Here is a 20378-nt window from a genome sequence, read left to right on the forward strand (position 1 = left end):
TGGACCTCAATGAACATTCTGTGTCCATTCCAACACAGGATACCTGTTCTGGCTTTACAGACAATGAGGTTCATAAGGTCTAAATCTCGTCAGCTCAAGCTAACTTGCATATTTTGAGGTCTTTGGTCATATATTCATGTTAGATTTCCAAGTAAAAATTAAGACATAAATAACACTAAAATATAATTTAGACAGGTAAGAATGGTCAGTTCTAAAGCATTCAATTCCAGCAGAATTCTCACTTGTTCAGGCTATTCAACAAAACTATTTGTCTTGGGTGCTACATAAGAATAGATTATGTCATTTATAACAGTCACTGCCTGCAATTTCTGAGGAGAAATTAAATTATTAAACTATTTCTCTGAGCTTCTAGTACGTACTGACTAAATTGCAAGGATAAAATAGCATATTATAAGATATATATCAGAAATCAAAGAGCTTTATGTAAGCTAGGAAATAGTCTCATACATATCCATGCCTTATGGGGAGTTTTTAATTAACAGATTGTTGATATATTGTCAAATCTCAAGCAAGTAAATGTAAATGCGATATTTTCTAATTTTAAAACAAATTATAATGAAATTTATCTCTAATCATAAATTCAAAATTCTACTTCATACAACTGAAGATGGATTTTGATCAAGGAAAGTGTCATAATTCTGGATTTTTCAATACAATATCCCTACATCTACTTATATGCAAGTTGTACTGACCTCTGCTCTCGGAATATGCAATGGTTTGGGGGAAGAGGAATTTTATCCGTAATTTTTAACATCTGATTCTTCGTAACTGTGTAGTTTTCAATTAAAGATATTCCATTCCAGAACTGTTATTCATAAAGAGTAAATGTAATCAAGCTCTTGCAAACCTCAATTCTAGCTTAACAGTTGATATGTATTATTTATCTTATACTGGTCAAATCTTTTTGAAACCAGGGGATTCACATGAATGAAAGTGCTATGAGCCATCTCACATAATGCAAAGATTAATTACAGTAGAAGGGGCAAAAGTGAACTGATTTACATACTTCCAAATGTAGCAAGTGTAAAATATTCTTCAAAGTAAATTATCACTAACTTGATGAGCTGAGAGACAGAACTGTATTTGCCATGAATCGCCTTTATCTTCAAGACTGAATATAAGAATGGCACATTTGCATAAAAATCTGAACTGTGGATCTCAACATTAACTTCTAATTGAATATTCCTGATTAAAATTTTAATCCTTGAAAGCAATTACACTTTCTTCTGAAGACATTTTTGATTGATTCCTTCAGTAAAGATGCTGAGAACTCTTTGGAAATAATTTTAACAGTGTTAAACTGGTGCCTCTTCACACATCAGCCTCCTGGGAATGGCTAATTATGAGCACTATCTACAGTCAGGACTTCAGACTGGTTCTACATTTATGTGAACCTATTTCTTCCCAGCACGAAGAACGCAGCTGGCAATTGAACAAAATATGCTAATACGGCAGGCCAGAACGAGTCAAAAATCATGAACTTTCTGAGAAAAACACTATTAATTGTAGAAAAAAAAGTTATTTCTATTTTAGCTGCTGCAAAAAGATATGCTCCTACTTTCCCGTTGCTTTAAAGTGCAAAAGAACATATGCTGTAGATCATTATATGAGATAAAGCTGAGGGAAAATTTTAGCTACATTTTATCATGAAACTCTAAAAGAAATAACTATAAACTAGTAAGGGACTTGGGGGGAGGGGGTGGGTGTTATGTTTTTGGCAACTGGTGTTGATCAAAGTTTTAATCTTTTTTTTTTTTTGAGGCGCAGCATTTTTTGTTTGTTGTCTTGTTTGTTTCAACTAGAAAATGATTGGTTAAAACAGGAATTATCAGCTCATCAGAAGAACACCATCCTCTCTACTCTATATTTTATGCTATTTATCTTTTGTACTTGTGTAATTCTGATTGTGGGGATCCACAATCCTTCTTTGTCATGCTGGATATTAAACCCAAAGTTTGATTTGGGTAAAATGAAAAATTTTAGAGGTAAGCCTTCTGAGGATAGTCTTGGCACATTACCTCCAGCATGACAAAGAATGGTTTTCTCCCAAGCATTCTATTTTGATTAAATTTAGTTCATTTTATTATCTTTAATATCTTTAAATTTATATCACCCTGTTCTTTTATTGAGAATTCTATATAAGAACTGCAGGAAAAATGGTTTTGTTTGGTGGGATTTTCTTATCACAGCAGCAAACTCTTTTATTTCATAATATCAGGAGGTTTTTATTGCCTCTTAAGCTAGTAGTACTTTTTTGAAGGGTCACTGCCATTTAAATTGATGATATTAGCCCTCTAATTAAAAATTAAGTTATTTGAATGAAATCAGAAATGTTGCCCTTGTTTTTGTCTCCAACAATATGGTAAATTTCCTGTGCTCATTTATGTTGTCCACATGAAGTGCTGCAAATGAAAGGATGGGTCATTTTATTGGCTGCAATACTCTTTGGATATATTTAGAAGTAGCTTTACAATAATGATTTTGGCATCCCCTCTCTGTATTATTTAAAAACCCAAATGCTTCTGTGATTCCTCAGTGCACATGGAGTAACTTATTTTCTCCTTTTTCTTGCAAGAAAAAGATTCAATGTGAATATATGCCTCTTACTACCACCTATTTTTAAACATTTAACAGAATTTTAATGTTTGATATTTTGTGGTTTGAGCTTGTTCCAATGTATTCAGACACAGAGTGATTTTCATACTCGTGGTTTTTCTTTTTCCTTCCTTAATTTTCACTATGCAATACAGAACAAATTAAATCTTACTTTGAGTTCAATAATAGTTATACAGAACAACATGTAGTGCCACCAAGAGAAGATCAAGCCATGTCAAATAAGCCTGATCTTGTACTGAGGTTACTCTAACAAAGAGTTTGAAGTGTTCCAAAGCCCAGGAAACTGTGAGCAATACAGCATTTTGTGTCTCTAGCTGGGAATATTGCCTCAATTAAAGGTGATATAGTAACAAAGGTATATAACACAAAGAAATGGCTTCATGAAAATTCAATGGTCTATATTTTAGTCTTTCTATCTTTAGAAGTCAGTTTCTTCAATAAATGTTCATCAATGGAATGGATAATTTTAGTTCCTGGTACCTTACTTCCCAATTCCTGATTTTTCATTATTTTCAGTGACTTTCTGAATTTATTTTTTTTTGGTAGCAGATCTGAAAAATATAACAATCCTTCCTCTCTCAAGTTTGTAATGATACTTGTATTGTTAATGTTTTAAATTCTTCATTATACAATAGAACTTTCTTTGCAACACAGAGGGAGTGGTTATAAAAAGCTCATCTCTTTCTACTGATTGGTTATTCCCTTGAGACCTTTATGCTAATAGCAGTTGAAATGGAGTATCCAGTAAAAGGCATACAGTCTGAATATGTGTTTCCTTAGATTCTCAGTCTTCAAATAGTCTAAGTCAGTAAAAGGAAGGTCAGGAAGCCATGTGTTTTGTTCCACTTTCTACCACCTTCTGTCTTAGAACACTGGAAATTCTGACTCAGGCGGCCAGTTCTTACTTGTTATTGTGTGAGACATTAACAGCAGCAGTTATTACTACTTGCAGTGATGAATAATGTGAACTTATTAAGTATTCTGTTGCCATAGAAATTCCAGAGGTCTTTAATAATTAATGTATTGTTAAAAGTGAAAAGTATTTAACGCATATGTTTGTTGTGAGGAATTTATTTTCAAGACAGTTTTAAAAGCTTTTATAACAACTCAGTCAAAAATAACTATAATATCAAAATTTATCCACTTCCAAGTGCAGATCTTAACAAAAAATATGTCCCACTAAAACAAATACTAATTAGAAAACATTTTTGCCTTGATTTACAGTAAGCACAGAGATTAAGCTCTTTTCTATCTGTACTGAGTAAGAGGAAAGTTCTACTTTGAAATAACAAGGTATATGGTAGTAGTCATTAGAACAGAATGGATTTTTTTTCTAACATTGCTCCATAAAGTGTTATAATTTACTATTTGAGCTATCATTCTCTAGATAATTTTATATACTGTGTCTCTTCTTACATGAGCATCCACTGGAGGCAACTGTAGTATGTTACTCAAAAGATCTGTATACATTAAAAAATTATTTCAGATGCAGACTATTATGAATCAACTCACAGTACTATAGGTGGAGGAAGAGAAGAGCCTTGAGCTGTTACATGATATTCAGTACACGTGCATGATTTGTGGTGTGGGTGAGAACATCATCCCCTGAATGTTCTTTTAAATTTGAAAAGTTTATTAAAGGCAACTGCTGTGGCTGTATGGAACGAGGGCTGCTCAGTCATAATATCACAGCAGAGAAACAAAATTGCACATTGCACCAGGGTATAAAATGGCTTTTGTTCTGCAGACAACAGAGAACAAAGCAAACAGCTGTTTTGGATTATACAGGACATATGACTGCAACTGGATTAAAATCCTTCCTTTTTATCTTTATCTGTCCATATCCTTTCCTAAAACAGGTTGTATATTCCAAGAGTGAGCAACAAATTTGGTGAGTACTTTTCAGCCCTCAGTGCCTTGCAGCACTTTTTGTTCAGGCAGCTCCTGAAGTGGTAAGTGGCCTTACCAGCAGCATTCCCCTTCACAGCCACCTTTAGTGCCTTGGGCAAACCCGTGCTGCCTTCAGCCAGCTGTTAGAGTCACACAGCACATCCTGCCACATCCACCTCCACAGCTCCTAAAACACAAGTGGATGTAGGTCAAACAAGCATCTTGTGAAGGTGGCACCAGAGGTTTGCTGGGTGTTCATGTTACCTTCCCTGATGGTCTGCTGCAGGTGGCTTCCACAGATTCAGCACAAGATGATTGAGGCCTTTCATCTGTTGTAAGGTAGCTCTCTAGCACAGATGCAAGGGACATGGAGTCATTTTCTGTTGGACTTGTTTGGCTTGTTTTTCATTTAAAAGACTAGTAATATTCTGAAAACAGCAATAATGTTGAGAACAGGATTTACAGGAGTTTTTGGAGATATAGAATGCTTACTCCTGATATGTCCTTTGCTCATCATTCAAGATTGAAGGTGACAATCCCTTCTCTAAATGTGATTTAACCTCACACTCCCTCCCCTTCTGCCAAGAAATCCCCTGAATATATACTTGATTTTCATGAAGTATTGAGAAGATCTCACTTAATTCTGATGTTTTGCTGTATGGTGCTCAGCACTACTTCTTTTGTTAATAGAGATTGAAAGGGCTACAATTTTCAGATCATTTAAATACCACCAGATTGGGTAATTATATTTTGATCAAAAGGGAGAAACAGTGTTTGATGATTCTGAATCATTTTGTTGTGCATTGCAGGGATGGTATGATAAAGATCTGATCAATATTTTTAGAAGTTCAGTCTATTAAATTCTACAGCACCCACTGTAAACATTTTTTAATGAAGTATTTCTGCTATTTTGCCATGCATTGAAATTGTTATTCTCATTAAGCTTCGGAATGACACTCTGCAAACAAGAAACATTAATCAAAATGTTTTTTATAATATCAGATCATCTCTTCACTAATTATTTACAACATGCCTAAGGCTGATCTCTGAACTTTCTGCATGGAAAATCCTGTTCATCTCCCCTAGCTTAACCCCTGAGAATTGCTTGTACCTCAATGTTGAAGCAGCAGGTAAAGGAAAAAGCAGGGAATAAAAGAAGCTGAGGACTTGATTGGACAATGATTTGTAGTATAAAACATAGAGAAACAAGATTTTGTTTTTCTCTTTCAAAAACCTTACATTGTTTTCATCTACAGAGAGGATAGTGGGCACCTCTATAACCCAGTGGAATAGCTGTACCTATATACTGACACAAGCTAAAAGTAAATTGAATCCCTAAATCACTGGCATTTATTTTTTATACCATGGCTGCACATTTTTCTCCATAATGGTTCTGCAGGAGTCGTTCTTGCTCATTACTTGCTTCTGGTCTCAAAAGCTACCCAGTTATCAACAGAAAAAAAAAAAAAATCTTCTTCTATTACTGAATCCACATAGCTACAATACAACAGTCAGTTCTGTGAGCCAGCAATAATGCTCTGAATCTCTTGACTACTATGTCTTATAGATGTAGAAACACTTCTTTAAAAAAAATATGAAATTATGCATATAAAAACTATTAAATAGAGATTTAAAATTCTACCCAATCTATGTCAGATATGCCACTATATTTTCAGTGTGAGGTTTTACTCTTACAGCATTATGCATCCTACAAGTGGCCACGTAGCAACTGTTGGCAGAGAATTGCCTCCTGTTTAGAACTGAGCAAGATTATTCCCATTTCAGTATAAAGCCTGCTATTTCTGTATTCTATAGGCACTGCTGCTGACAGGTCTGTGATAAAGGGCTCACCATCTATGTTCCAAAATCCTTTCCTGAAATTAAACTATTAATCCACAGGGAAACTTCTGAGCAATATTGTGTTGCTTCTTTATTGTCATATTATGCTGCAATACAGAAGGGAAACTCTGTAAAAGTAAATTTGTTGCTTTGCTCAAAACCTGTCATTTTCACTAGGGAGCAGCTGCTTTGTAAAAATATTTGCTTCAAATAGTCATTCTGCAGAAATTTTTACATTGAAGCTGGACTTGTTGAAATTAAAAAATAGTAAGACATTTTTACTTGCTGATGAGTATGCAGGGAAGCTGTAGCTTAGTATAATTATTCCCTGCACAAGAACCTTAAATATCATCTAGTCCAACCATCCTGCCATAGGCAGGCACATTTTCCACTAGACCAGGTTGCTCAAAGCCACAACAAAGTCTTGCCTTGAACATTTCCAAGGGCAGGGCATCCACAACTTCTTTTTGCAACCTGTCCCAGTGCTTCAAAAAATATCCTCCTTGAACCTACCCCCCTTCAGCTGGAAGCAATTTTCCCTTGTCTGATCACTACCTGCCCTTATCCTACCCTATCCAGCTGTCTTGAGGCCCTCTTTAGGTGCTGGAAGATGTTTTAAGGTCCTCAAAGTCTTTTCCCCTCCAGGCTGAGCAACCCCAACTCTCTCAGCCTGCCTTCATAGGACATCTGTTTCAGCCTCCTGATCATTTTCCTGGATCTCCTCTGGACCCAGTTCAGCAGGTGTCCTTATGTCAGGAGTCCCAGAACTGTTTATTTATTTATTCAGTTGATCTGTTACCTTTAAGTTAAGTTAAACAAAATTTATGAAACAAAATACATGAAAATGCATTAAACAGGTTAAACAATGCTATTTTCACTAGAAAAACTGTTATGATGATCAGATTTGTTAGTCTCCCAGACCCACCTTGACTGTTTTAGAGCAATATATTGAAATCTTTTCACAGAATCCCAACTAGAATTACAAAGAGGATCTATATATTTGAGCTGTTTACTGACACTCAGTGAAACAGCTGAAATAAAGTGGTTAGACTAACTTCAGTATTGTAAAGGTATGCATATGGTGGGAGACAGGGATGGTACCCAAACCCAAAGAAAATTTAATTTTCAATAAAATTCCAACATATGTTGTTTCTATTTATCTCTCCCACTGATAAAAATTTATATAAAAGTAAAATATTTTATGGATCTGTCTTCTGAAATAAGTTTAAGCTGGAGATAGACATTTGACAATTCAATATTTGTGGGCTGAGCAATAAGAATAAGAACTGATTAGTTTCTGAAATATATATTTGAAATTTTCTAAAACTACTGTAATGATGGAAGAAGTGATAAATACACTGCTGATTTGGCACAATTCCAAAATAGTTTAGGATATACATTCTAGATTTAAGATGACTGAATAATCTTAAACTCTCCTGTCTTGGCATCTGGGGTTGGTTTTATCTTCCAGAATATTGTTCTTCAGTGGAAGTTCATTCCAATCAAATAGAGATGTCCATTAGATCATATCACCTCTTATGATATATGCACTATCATGAAGAACATATTTGCCCCTTTATACCAGGTTATAGTATTTTTTACTCCTATACTAGGAGATTCTGTTACATATGGTAAATCTTATGGGTATTTTAATATTAAATGAACAGAAGGTACTTGCTTATGATATAGATTTAAAAAATCAGTATCATTTGATATCATTTGCTTTGCATAGAGATATTTGGAGGCAAGAGAAGTAATTATGAAATGCATGGAAAGCACTGAATGGCTGGAAAAACACCCATTTAAAACTGTCAGGATGCAGTACACAGAGAATTCTACTTAGTCCTTACGTTTGCAAATAGCACAGCGTGAATAATAAATATCAAGTTTATCTAACTCTGGGAGGATAAGAAAAATGGAAGCAATCTCTTGTTGCTCACTTGATGAGATGTTACTGAAAGATAAATACTGTCTCACATCTATGAAATGGATTTTCTGAATTTATTTTTTTTTAGATTGAGAAAGCAAAATTTGATTTTTGATAATTTTGACATCTGTATGCATAACAGGGAAATAATTCTCAAAAGGGAATCTCTTGCTGTGTTCTGAGTTTTTGATTTGTGAAAACCTGAGAATTAAAATGGTCAGAAGTCATGGCAACTCTGTAAAGGTATCTTCTTTCTTCAAAGTCTCCAGTCTCTCAGTAAGAGATAGTGAGGTGCCAAATAGTGGTTCCCCTTGAGAGAAAACATAAACCAAAACATAACAGTCAGTGTCAATCTTTTATTAAGATTAAATAACTTCTTTTTCCAAACAAAGCTTTGACTTTTGGCAATGCTTGCCAAACAAAGCTTTGATTCCCAAATATGTATGTAAATATATTGCACAAGCAGATGAAAATAACATATTCTCCATACTTCTTTTGCCCCCTATGAAAAGTCCTTTTTTTCAGCATGAAAGGACCAAGTTCAGGTTGAGGTCAGCTATCCACCTTCCACCTGCTCAGGTGTACTGAGTTGGCCCTGGAAGTTGTACTGGCCCAGTGGTGAGGTAGGACCAAAACCAGATTTAACAGAGACCTGTGCAGGCTGGCACACACGTTGCTCATTCCCTCGCAAAGGAAACAAGATACTAAAGGCAGAAGTGAGCCAAAGCTGGTAGGTCACAGTAAGTATGATGTTATCACTTCTCAGGCTAGTATTGAGAAAGAAGGGAGGGTAAATTTGGCCTTCCTTCCTTCCTTCCTTCCTTCCTTCCTTCCTTCCTTCCTTCCTTCCTTCCTTCCTTCCTTCCTTCCTTCCTTCCTTCCTTCCTTCCTTCCTTCCTTCCTTCCTTCCTTCCTTCCTTCCTTCCTTCCTTCCTTCCTTCCTTCCTTCCTTCCTTCCTTCCTTCCTTCCTTCCTTCCTTCCTTCCTTCCTTCCTTCCTTCCTTCCTTCCTTCCTTCCTTCCTTCCTTCCTTCCTTCCTTCCTTCCTTCCTTCCTTCCTTCCTTCCTTCCTTCCTTCCTTCCTTCCTTCCTTCCTTCCTTCCTTCCTTCCTTCCTTCCTTCCTTCCTTCCTTCCTTCCTTCCTTCCTTCCCTCCCTCCCTCCCTCCCTCCCTCCCTCCCAGCAGAGTGCAAGATGCTATGGCTCTCCAGTTTTGGAGAAACTTTACTTTTTTTTATTATTCTCACTCCTGTCCTGGGAGACTGAGGGCATATTTAAGACACCATTGTTCTATGACTAGACATGTACTCTAGTCACAAATCTAAGATGACTTTGGAGGAGAATTCTGGAGCTCATGATACAGTAGGATAGTCATTAGCAGAAAACCAGAGCTTACATCACAGAAATTCACGTGGTTAGTGCCCAGGAATAGCTGGTTAGTTCCATTAGAAATAAATAACCACTTTGACTGTTTCTTGTTGAAGGGAAGCATAACTTTGTACTCAAGGATGATGCATAGTAGATAAAAGTACCCTTACAACAATCATACCCACAACAATGCAAAAGCTCTGCCCTGTTTTTCTGATCATGCTTAGAGGATTTCTTTTCTTGCAATTTTTTCAGCATATTGGTACTGAAGTGTTAAATCGTCCTCATGGCCATTCTCACACTGTTATTTGTGCTCTCCATTTATCCTGTCAAGGATTATATTTGGCTTCCCCCCCAATCATCATTAGGTTGGCACCTTAATTTCTTCTGAGATTGCTAGTAACCATTTCTGTAGGGAGTTCCCTTCCTTAAAACGTTCTGTATTCAGGGCTGCCATTTTTCTTCTCTGTCTATATCAGTTTGTATTTAATGAAATCAAAATGTTTTTCTATGGACAGGCTTTTTTAATCAAATGCACTACATCATGTTGCATTTCTCATTTATCATACCACCAATATATGTCTCCTATGTAAACTACCTCAGCAATATTTACTTTTAAATATTTTTTTTCCCTTATTCATTGTACATAACTTCATTTTGATTTTTTTTTAATTTTACTTTAGATTTTGTCTCTATGTGAACCGGAAAACAGAGAAAAAAAAAATTCTTTGGATTTATCCTGTGCAAGCAATGTGACCATTCCTGTGTAGTAGCTGTTATATTATAAGGTAGTAGTAGGCAAGAGTTTCTTGCTGTGAATTATACATGGTGGAAGTCTGTTTTCTCTAACAGAAGACTGCAGCTCATGGACTGGTTTACTACCTGTAGAAACATTTATTCAATAACTGTCTTTTCTTCAGTAATGATACCTGTGGTGCTCAGTACTTCATCTTTTATGTTTTACTAAACCATATTTCTTATTGTGAAAACATGTTTTTTTGTGTCTGCCAAAGAATATTTAACATTCTAGGTAAGTAATTTTTGAAAAGAGACAGGAGATTTTCAAAATGGAATTTTTGGTAATTTTTTTCAAAGATTTTGAATTAATGCATTGCATGTTTGATTTCTGGTTACAAAGAACCCAACCTGAACTTCTAAACACAGTAAATTTATTCATAAGAGCTAGTAAAAGATAGCTTCAGCATCTCTTGAATAGCTGATGTGTGTCATACATTAGGAAAAAAAATCATAGGACCATCTTTTTAATTTTAATAGGTATAAATCGTTTATGCTAATTACTCATAATATTCAATGAAGATACAGGCTTTATGTTCCCAACTGGACCAAAAAGCAAGGACTAAATACAAGTTGTTTTATTTTAGAAACAGAACTCGGTTTCTAGGGAAGAAATTCTATCATCACTGTAAGCTCATATTTTGCTTATCAACTTCTGCCAACTCTTTTTCTATAGAGAGAAAGCTCCACCTGTTAGCTTCAAGTCCCTTTGAATTTTCACTTGTGAAAATTCTTTGTATTGTCTTTGGTTCACAGAAAAACTTTTTTTGACTTTTCCTTTTTTTTTTCTTTTTCTTGTCCTTTTATTTAAATTCGTTTTAAAAATTTCTTCCCCCTGCAGATTGGCACTACCATAGATTCTTTCTTATCATCTAAGACTTGAGTTGACCAATTTTTTTCGTTTAACAGGTCTGCAGCTTTTCTAGTGCACACAGAGAGAGCTTGTCAAAGAAGCTGTGTTTTTGTTCATCACACTTTTTTGGAAAGTTTCTCATCTGTCTTTGAAGCCTGCCTCTCCCTGGGTGTTTTTTTTTTTAAAAAAAAAAAACACTTCATTTTTAAGCAAGTCAACACCAAAAGAAAAGTTTGGAACTTTTTTCTTTTTTTTTTCTTTTTTTTTTTTTTTTTTTTAAATCTATTTTCAGTTTTGTGCCTCCAGAAATTAGTAAGGGTTTAACTGAGCCTTTAAGGTCCTGGGCCATGCAGGGGAAGGTATGGATTCACATTCCTCCAGTGGCACTCTGGGAGGCATTCTGCCTCCGGTAGCACAGTACTCTGTACAGCCATGGAGCACTGCCTGCTGCTCCCTTCCCTAATTGCTGCTTCCTCCCACAGCCAGCAGCTTCTGATGATTACTGAGAGGAGACTGTGACCCCATTTCATCTGCACCCCTTTTAGAGCTGCTGCTGCTAGTAGCACTAAACAGAAGCTCTTTATGGTTTATTTTTATTGTACATATGGTACATGTCAGAGATTTACAGTGTTGTGCTTCCCTAAAAGGCAGTTCCTAAGAGCTTAGCTGATTCATTAGGGTATATATGTATTATTAGAGATTTAACTCTAGTACTAAAATAATTAGAGCTTACGAAACAGAATGCAGAAGAGACAAAAGTGTTATTATTTTCCTTTTCCCTTGATAAATTTTAACAGTATGAAAAATCTGTGATTTGAAAGCTTTTAGGTTTACTATCTACCTTTCTGCATAGCCATTGGGGTAAGTAACTTCGGATTATTCTCAATCCTTTGGTGGAATTTTCTAGGTGATATTGCAAATTTTCTTTTTTTTTTTTTTCTGCAATGATGAATAGTAGTGTCTGTTTTAAGTACCTTAGTCACCAGCTGCTAAACAGGAAAAAAAGTAAGATTCAAAAATAAAGTCTGTGTTTCTCTTTAAAGGAATCAGAATTTAATCATCTTTCAGTTCAGAAAATACAGAATTGCTCTTCTGCTTAGAAAAAAAAGGTTTATGAAAATTCTCAGAAAACAACAACAAAAAAATTGCTCTGTAAATAATTTAAAAAAAAAAAAACAAAACCAAACCTGCCAGATTTGGGGGTTTTGTTTTTTAGTGGTGGGGGTTTTTTTGTTTGTTTTTTTGGGGGGCTTTTTTGTTTGTTTTTATTTTTGCTTGGTTTGTTTGGGTTTTTTAAAAGAGATGTGGGAATGTTCACTAGCTTTCCTAGCGCTTGCTGTTTATTAATATTCCTTATCTCTTCACACAAATGTCTATGGCATAGTTCAATTATAAAGAAAGAAAGAACTGAGGTACAAGAAAACTTAGCAAAGGCAAAATGTGCTTTAAGGACTTATTTTGTTACAAAGAAGGAAGGGCTTAGCACACAGCAGTACTGTGAATATTTCAAAGGGCGTAAGAATTTTGTGATCATCTTTGGCATGAAAAAAGGTAGATTAAAAAAAAATAGGTTTTTTACCATCGAAATTACTGAAACAAATCAATATAATATCATTCCCCTATCAGAAAATCAAAAAATAATGAAATAATTTTCCCTGCAAGGAATTGTCTTTGACAAAGGCACTTGTTTCCATGGGAGATTATTTTTATGTTAAAAAATGTAAAAAAGGAGAAATTATTGTGGACTATCTCCATATCAAGGAGTGTCTGTGGAGTGCTGGCAGAGGAGGCTGATGGGGAAAATGATGGCTCATGGAAATGGGGCCAAGGCTCAGACCTCTGCCCTTGCACAGGTTCCTTCTCAAGGGCTGACAGTGGCTGCAAGCCCAGGGTGAGCATTACACCGAGTTTGTGCAAGCAAGCACTCTGTGAATTGCCATGGCCCAGGGTATGAAGGGCCCTTATGAAGCTTTGTAGCAGAAGCAGCTCTCTGTCTTAGCTCGTAAGTGGCTAAAAACTGACTTTGAACTGTGAAGGGATGTTTGCTTGTATAGGAATGATATCCTCAGAGGAGCTGTTCTCTTTGAGAGTAAAAGATTGTTTTAATAATAGATTCAAGTTCTGCTCAGAACAGATATTTTAGAACAAGTTACCTAGCTTTGAAGTCATAAATAGATACATTTTTGGATCCAGGTGTTTAATATGGAATGTGAATTTAGCATGGTAGATGTATGGATAATTGAAAAAAAATAATGCCTGCCTTAAATCTTAGGTTTATGAGCAAAGCTGGTCAAACAGTTTTTCAGCATAATACATCATTTTTAATTTAGTGAGTCACTCTGCAATAATTCATTATGGTTCAGTTAACAATTCAGATGATAACTTTCTTCTCCCATACAACTACTTTACTTTACTTCACTTTTTCTAGAAACAGACTGATTTCAAGGAGAAACTATCAGATCTAGGATAGACCCTTTTGAGGGAACAGAGAAGGGGAAAATATGAACAGAAAATGTAGCTCGTATATGTGGCACAGAATTAAGCAATTTCAAGTTCAATTTTCTTGTTCTGTCCCTTTCCCAATTAATTTCTTGAATTAATAAATATTTCTTTATGAAAAAATAAATATTTGTTTGTAAGAGGGAGAAAAGAAAGAGAACTAGACCTCATCTATAACCACTATATCTGGAAGATACCAGAGTATGTGTCCTGATTGAAGCTCTTTGCCTTAGAAGCTCAGTGAGTATTGGCTATGAAGGAGTGAAACTCTCTCAGCCAAATTTCCCAGTCTTACGTTCTCACTGAAATTGAAAAACTTTTATAGTTTCTCATCTTCTTGGTTTCTAACATGTCTATTAATATTATCTTCTAATATCACATGATATTTATTGTGGGTTTTTAACATCCAGTCACTGCAATGTCAATTTATCAAATATATTTTACATTCTTAGTCAAAGGAATCATTGGAATTTCTTTGTTAAAAAGTATTAAAAATAACCCCAAATACTCAAAATACTTGGTCATTCATCAACACATATAGAGCTAAAGAAAATAATAAAAAAGTTAATGTTTCCATCTGTGTATGTGTCATGAAAATATTTTGCTATTTGGAAATAAAGTTTAAGGACTTGATGGAGATATGAATAGAAATAATTCTAGATTTTGAACTATTTGCAGACTGAAGAAACCTTGGTTTTTTTTCTTGCTTATGTTTGCTTAAAATATCTGCAAAATACCATAATTTGCTTAATTCTCAGTAAATTAACAGTACCTGTAGAGTGGTGAATGAAGATATTCAAAAGGTAGAAGTTAAAGAAACATATTATTCTTTTAAGTAAGAATCATTAAAAAATAAAAACCCACTTCAATATATAGGAATATATACCTTACATATGCATACATGTATGTTTTTTCCTCTATGGAGACTACACAAAAGTAAATAATATTGAGGAACTAACTGAATGAAATAATCCTTTGGCATGGGGATATAAAACAATGGACAGAACAGGGTGTAGCATTGTACTGAATGTTTCTATGAATATTTTAAATACATATAGCTGTAATATGTGATTAAAGTTCATATAAAACAACTGTGGAGAAATTAAACAGGTGTAAGTTTTTTATTTAAATGAATCTCAAGAGCAGAAGACCTCATCTGTGGTAGGTGCCTGGTTCAAATTAAGATTTGCCGCATGTAGGTAAGATGGATTTAGGTGCATACACCATTATCCATCAACATCTCAGTTCTTAGCATTCTATGTCAGCACGCTATGGAAGCCTCTATGTGGAAATCAACTAACAAAAAGATATTTTAGGAGGTTTTAAAATATTGCTGGAAGGAAATTATAAAGAGTTTATGCTGCTATTAAACTGCTTTAAATTTTATTTTGGAATAAATTCCAGAGCTGAGATCTGTCTCCTGGTTTCCTCTGGGATAATACAGTAATTTTCTCCACAGCTTAAATTAATGTGACTTTGGAATAGAACCTCCAGTAAATCATCAGAGAAATATTATCTTCAGCTGAGGTGAGCCAAATTACCTCAAGCAAGAATCTTTTGCAGAGTGGATGAAGTTACAATTTAAATGCAATATCCTACCAATGTTCCCAAACTAAGTGGATAGAAATTATAGAAATAACAGCTGACATTTAGATCCTTATTTAGGAATGCACTGGAGGCAGATTGTTCTAATTCCAGTTGTTGTAATTGCTGTAACTGACAGTCTTGTGGTTTGTGGGTAATGTTTTGTCCTGTGAGAAGTAATGTTTCATTGGTAAACAACAATATGTCTGTCTTGAGTTCAGACCCACACAACCTTCTATATTAAATGGGCTTGTATAGCCTGGATGCCACAGTTCCAAGTTGTGTTTGGAAGTCATGGAAGTAGCTGCTGCCTTCAAAGAACAGGATAAATTTTATGAATACCAAGGAGAGAGGACATTGAAACTTAAACAAAAAAGAAACAAACAAAAAACCACAAACCAACAAACAAAAAAACACCAAAAAACCCCAAACAAACAAAAAAAACACCAAAAACCCAACAAACAAACAGACAAAAAAAAAAAAGATCAACATTCAACAAGCTCCCTGAAACTTACTTAGCAGTGTTGAATGTTTCTTTTGCATAGCCATCTGCTTTCTGCAGAGACCATCTCTGCCCTTAAGAGTTCATACAGAAGATCAAAGAGTTAACTGCTGTTACCCTAGTACATGAAAAGTGCTGGATTTTAAATTACAAAGTATCCTTCCTTAAGAGCTCCATATTTATATGTTGAGATTAAACTAAAGTAGCATCACCATCTGTTACTGTGCCATGTTGTGATTCCACAGCACCAGCAGTGTCCTAGGGAGTGTCAGATAGGAAAACAGGAGGAGAAAGAGGACAGATGCAGTCAATAGAGCAAAAGTACAAGTTCAATAAATCCAAAGTGTATTGTAATTTAAAGACAGTCTTTTAAACTGGACTTAGAGCATCTTGCTTACTGTGCTCTAAACCTTTACCCCCAACCTTTATAATAGCTGCTTGTCTGCATCAACATAAACATGTCTGTGCCTTGTTCATTTTTCTTAAAACTGATTTTTGTATAAGGCCAAGTACATGACAGGTGTCTCAGAAAGCCATGCATGGAAAATTTTCATTCTACTTATTTTAATTGCCTCACCTAAAACTGCAAGACATATTGCTTTAGAATGATGCTGAATTATGTAGAATACTTTATGGTATTCTAGGATTTTTCATTAGATTGCATAATTAGAAAGAAATCACGCAAATATCATCAAAGTCTAATGCTAAATAGATACTGTGGATAAAAAGAAATTGAACAAAATTGCCTGGTTTAATACCATTATGTATATTGTGACCATAAGGGATGAATAGCATAATATTTTTTGCCTTTTTCTCCAGAATATACTTTGATTTTTTTTTATGTAATTTCATGTACATACATTGCATATCTTTCCCTTTGCACTGACTAAGGTATAAGGCTTCCAGCAATCCTTAGGATAAAGTAGAGTGGCTGAAGACCTGCCCAGTGGAAAAAGACCAGGGGGTGCTGGTCAATGGTGGTTGAACACGAGCCAGTGTGTGCCCAGGTGGCCAAGAAGGCCAATGGCATCCTGGGCTGGATCAGAGTAGTATGGCCACCAGGACCAGGGCAGTGATTGCTCCCTGTGCTAGGCACTGGTGAGGCTGCACCTCAAATCCTGCATTCATTTCTGGGCTTCTCACTCTAAGAAAGACATTGAGGTGCTGGGGTGCCTCCAGAGAAGGGCAATGGAGCTGGGGAAGGGCTTGGAGCACAGCTTATGGAGATTGTCTGAGAGCTGGGGTGGTTTAGAGAGAAGGAGGCTCAGGGGAGGTCTTATAATCTCTACAACCATCAGAAAGGAGCGTGTAAGTGGAGGTCAGCATCTTCTTCCAGGACACCCATGACAGGACAAGAGGACATGGCTTCAAAATGCACGAAGAGATGTTCAGGTTGGAAGAATTTCTTCACTGAAAGGGTATTCCAGCACTGGAATGGGCTGCACAAGGAAGTGGTGGAGTCACCATCCCTGGAGATGTTCAAGAGCTGCCTGGACATGGCACTCAGGGCTGTGGTTTAGTTGACGTGCTGGCATTCAGTCAAAGGTTGGGCTTGGAGATATAGGGCATTTTGTCAAACCTTAATGATTCTGTGATTCTGTAGAACTTAAGACAGATTTGAATGTTGTCTGACTTCAAGTAATAGCCACTGTGTAGAATCCCCAAGTGGTCCATAGAAACAGTAGAAAGTTTGTTCAGTGCTGAAAATAGTTACAGTTAATCCTGATTTATAATGTTCCCTATGCCACTCTTTCACAAATTTTAACCAGGGACAGTATACCACAATGAAATGAATGACATGTATGACAGGAGGATATGTGAGTCAGAAGAATCAGTCTCAGTTTGGAAAAAAAACCTCAAATTTAGTTAGTGCTTAAAATAGTATGGCAACATGATTTTGCTGTTTTTTCATCTCTGTGCTTTAAGCAGTAAGTGATATTTTTAAAAGCATCTAGTGATTGATAAACGAAATGGTAGTGAAAGTTAGAAGCACATGAAAGCTATCAGGAAGCAAACATGAAGGAAATTATTACAGCAAGTGTTTGCTAATAGCTTTGATGTTAATAGTATTTCAAAAGAAGAAAGTTGCCAGTGTTCAAATTCTTATGTTCACCCTGATTATACTTTTCTAGCGGCCAAAAGGAGCTACGTAACAAGCTTTAACAAGCTCTGTGAAGTTTACCTTGAAATACACTACATCTAAATTACCATCAGCTTAGGAACCTGGAATAACTTCTGAAGAGATTTGGATAATAAACCTGGAAGCATTTTCAGCTTTAAAAGACTCAGCTGCACCTGGGCAGGCAGGCACAGGAGGAGAAAACACAAGCATAAGTTGTAACAGAACTGCCTATCAGGAAAAGTTGTTTGCACTGGTCACACTTTACTTAAAGGTGAGGACCCAACAGGGACTCCCCATCCTCATATATTGAAACAAAATAGAAGAAGTGTAGTTTGAAGCATGCTTTACAGTGGGTATACTTCTGCTCATTTTAGGTGGAATCTAGCAGGTTGCATGTCTGAATCAATGGGAGTTTTTTGTCACAAGCATCATCCTGAAATGAAGATAATTTTCCTTTGGACTTCTACTGTGGATTCATCTGATAAGGAGCTTCAGAAGACTCAGTGCAGGCTCCCCTGACACACAGCCCAGCATGGAGTATTACATCTACTTTGACCTCATCTTCTAACCCTTAGGCTTCTGATGAATATTTGAAGCCATCTGTGAACTCTCCTACTAATCAGTCAGAAACTGGAGGAACATTAGCTTTTATTTTGTTTTTTTGTTTGTTTCTTTGGTTTTGTTTGTTTGTTTGTTTTTCTTAAAACAATGTATCTTTAAAAAATGTCCCCATTAAAAATCTATTTAAGGTAGATATGGGGAAATATCTGTGCTTCAAATTAAAATATCTTATTATTTTCCTGGACAAATGCTTAGGTTACAGTGAACTATCTTGTAGGAAATAAACTTTTCCATAGCTTTTCCAACCTGCCAGGAAATTCAGCAGCCTGCTGCTCTAGTTCCTCTGAGATGTCCCTGATTTAAAATTATTTGCCTCTGTTTTGTCAACAGAACACATGCCAAATCACAATCAAAGAATTAAAAGTTTTTTCTGTTATGCTCCAGGTGCACTTGAGTAAAAGAATGGGGATGCTGCTTCAAGTCTTGATTCTGAATTTCCAGAAAAAGCTTTTGCAAAAATTAAGAATCACTGCAATACTTCATGATTCCATTGAAGAGATACGGTTCATAATTCCATTGGAGATATATGTGTTGTGGATGTGTAAAAAAGGAAATAGTAAATATGTACTTGTTTGGCCAATATATCAGGTAGACGCAGGAAACAACTATCAGAGTTTTACTGATGGATCTTATATTTTCTATGTTCTTTGATGTCAGGGGTTTAAAAATGAAACAGGAGGCATTGCTTCATGATTTTTTTCTAATGGACATAATACATCTCTCTCAATTGTAATGTCAGAAATTTAAGCAAGCTGGCAGCCAATAACCCAGCAAAAAAAAGTGATGGGTTTGCCCTCTTGCCCATCACCAAAACAAAGCAAAAAATCTCTCTCTTCTAAAATCTTACCAACTCTACTGCATTAGTTAATCTATCCTCAGGTAAGTGTCTGATAAAAAAATCCTTAATACAAAGAATGTAATGAAGTAGTTACACACACACACAAAAGGTAAATCTAAGGATAATGGATTTCAAAAGATTAAAATATTGTTTACAGATATTGACTTAGGAACTATAAATCTGTCTCTGTAAGGAGCTGACTGTAGGCAGGAATAGAAAACCAAGCCAAAAATCATTTAGCAGATGTCTGGGTTCCAGCAGTTCATTCTGTACATTATGGAAGAATAAAGAGCTGCAGTGAGCCTTTAAAGCTTTTCCAGCAGGACCTGAAGGAATACACTGAAGTTTTTAACATTAATGTATCTGACACTTTAATTTTTTTAATTTTACAAATGATGTTAATGTGTTGTCCTTTACTCTAAATATAAAACTTATTTTCCCCTTTATTTATCTTTTTTTTTTTCTTTTTAGTATCATGTTACCAATTTAAGGTGGGTAATATTTTAGAAGTGTTTTGTTAAAGCATGAGGCCCAGGTGGCACCACTAGCCTGATGTTAGGAGTAGATAATTAAAGCAGAACTTTGGTCTGCACAATCTTGTAGAATAATGAAGATATTGCTTGTATGAATCAGCCATTATAATACACATTAATGTCTTTATCTGAAGCATATCTTCATGTAGCTTGACTAGAGTCCAACCTCTAGTGGTTCGATAGTGAATCCAAGAAAATTTTTACAAAAATATGCTTTGTCCTATCACCTCCTCATAAATCAAATAAAAGCAAAGGCAGTGTTTGTCAGAACAGACTTCACTTTATCACGCATGTTCTAGTTGAACAAACACCACAATTACTTATTTCTCTTATGCAGCCTCTTGGTTTAATTGCATATTAAGTTTTAAAGGC

At 35.5% G+C, this 20378-nt stretch overlaps 1 long non-coding RNA gene across 1 annotated transcript; it reads left to right on the top strand.

The window, feature by feature from the left end:
• The first annotated feature begins 36 nt into the window (after window positions 1-36).
• Window positions 37-19028, top strand: LOC135278330 (uncharacterized). Its single transcript, XR_010345850.1, has 3 exons — window positions 37-195; window positions 18025-18285; window positions 18389-19028. It is a non-coding gene; the product is annotated as an uncharacterized LOC135278330 (long non-coding RNA).
• Window positions 19029-20378: the final 1350 nt, after the last annotated feature.

Source organism: Passer domesticus, chromosome 1, assembly GCF_036417665.1.
Source record: "Passer domesticus isolate bPasDom1 chromosome 1, bPasDom1.hap1, whole genome shotgun sequence".
NCBI classification, from domain to species: domain Eukaryota; kingdom Metazoa; phylum Chordata; class Aves; order Passeriformes; family Passeridae; genus Passer; species Passer domesticus.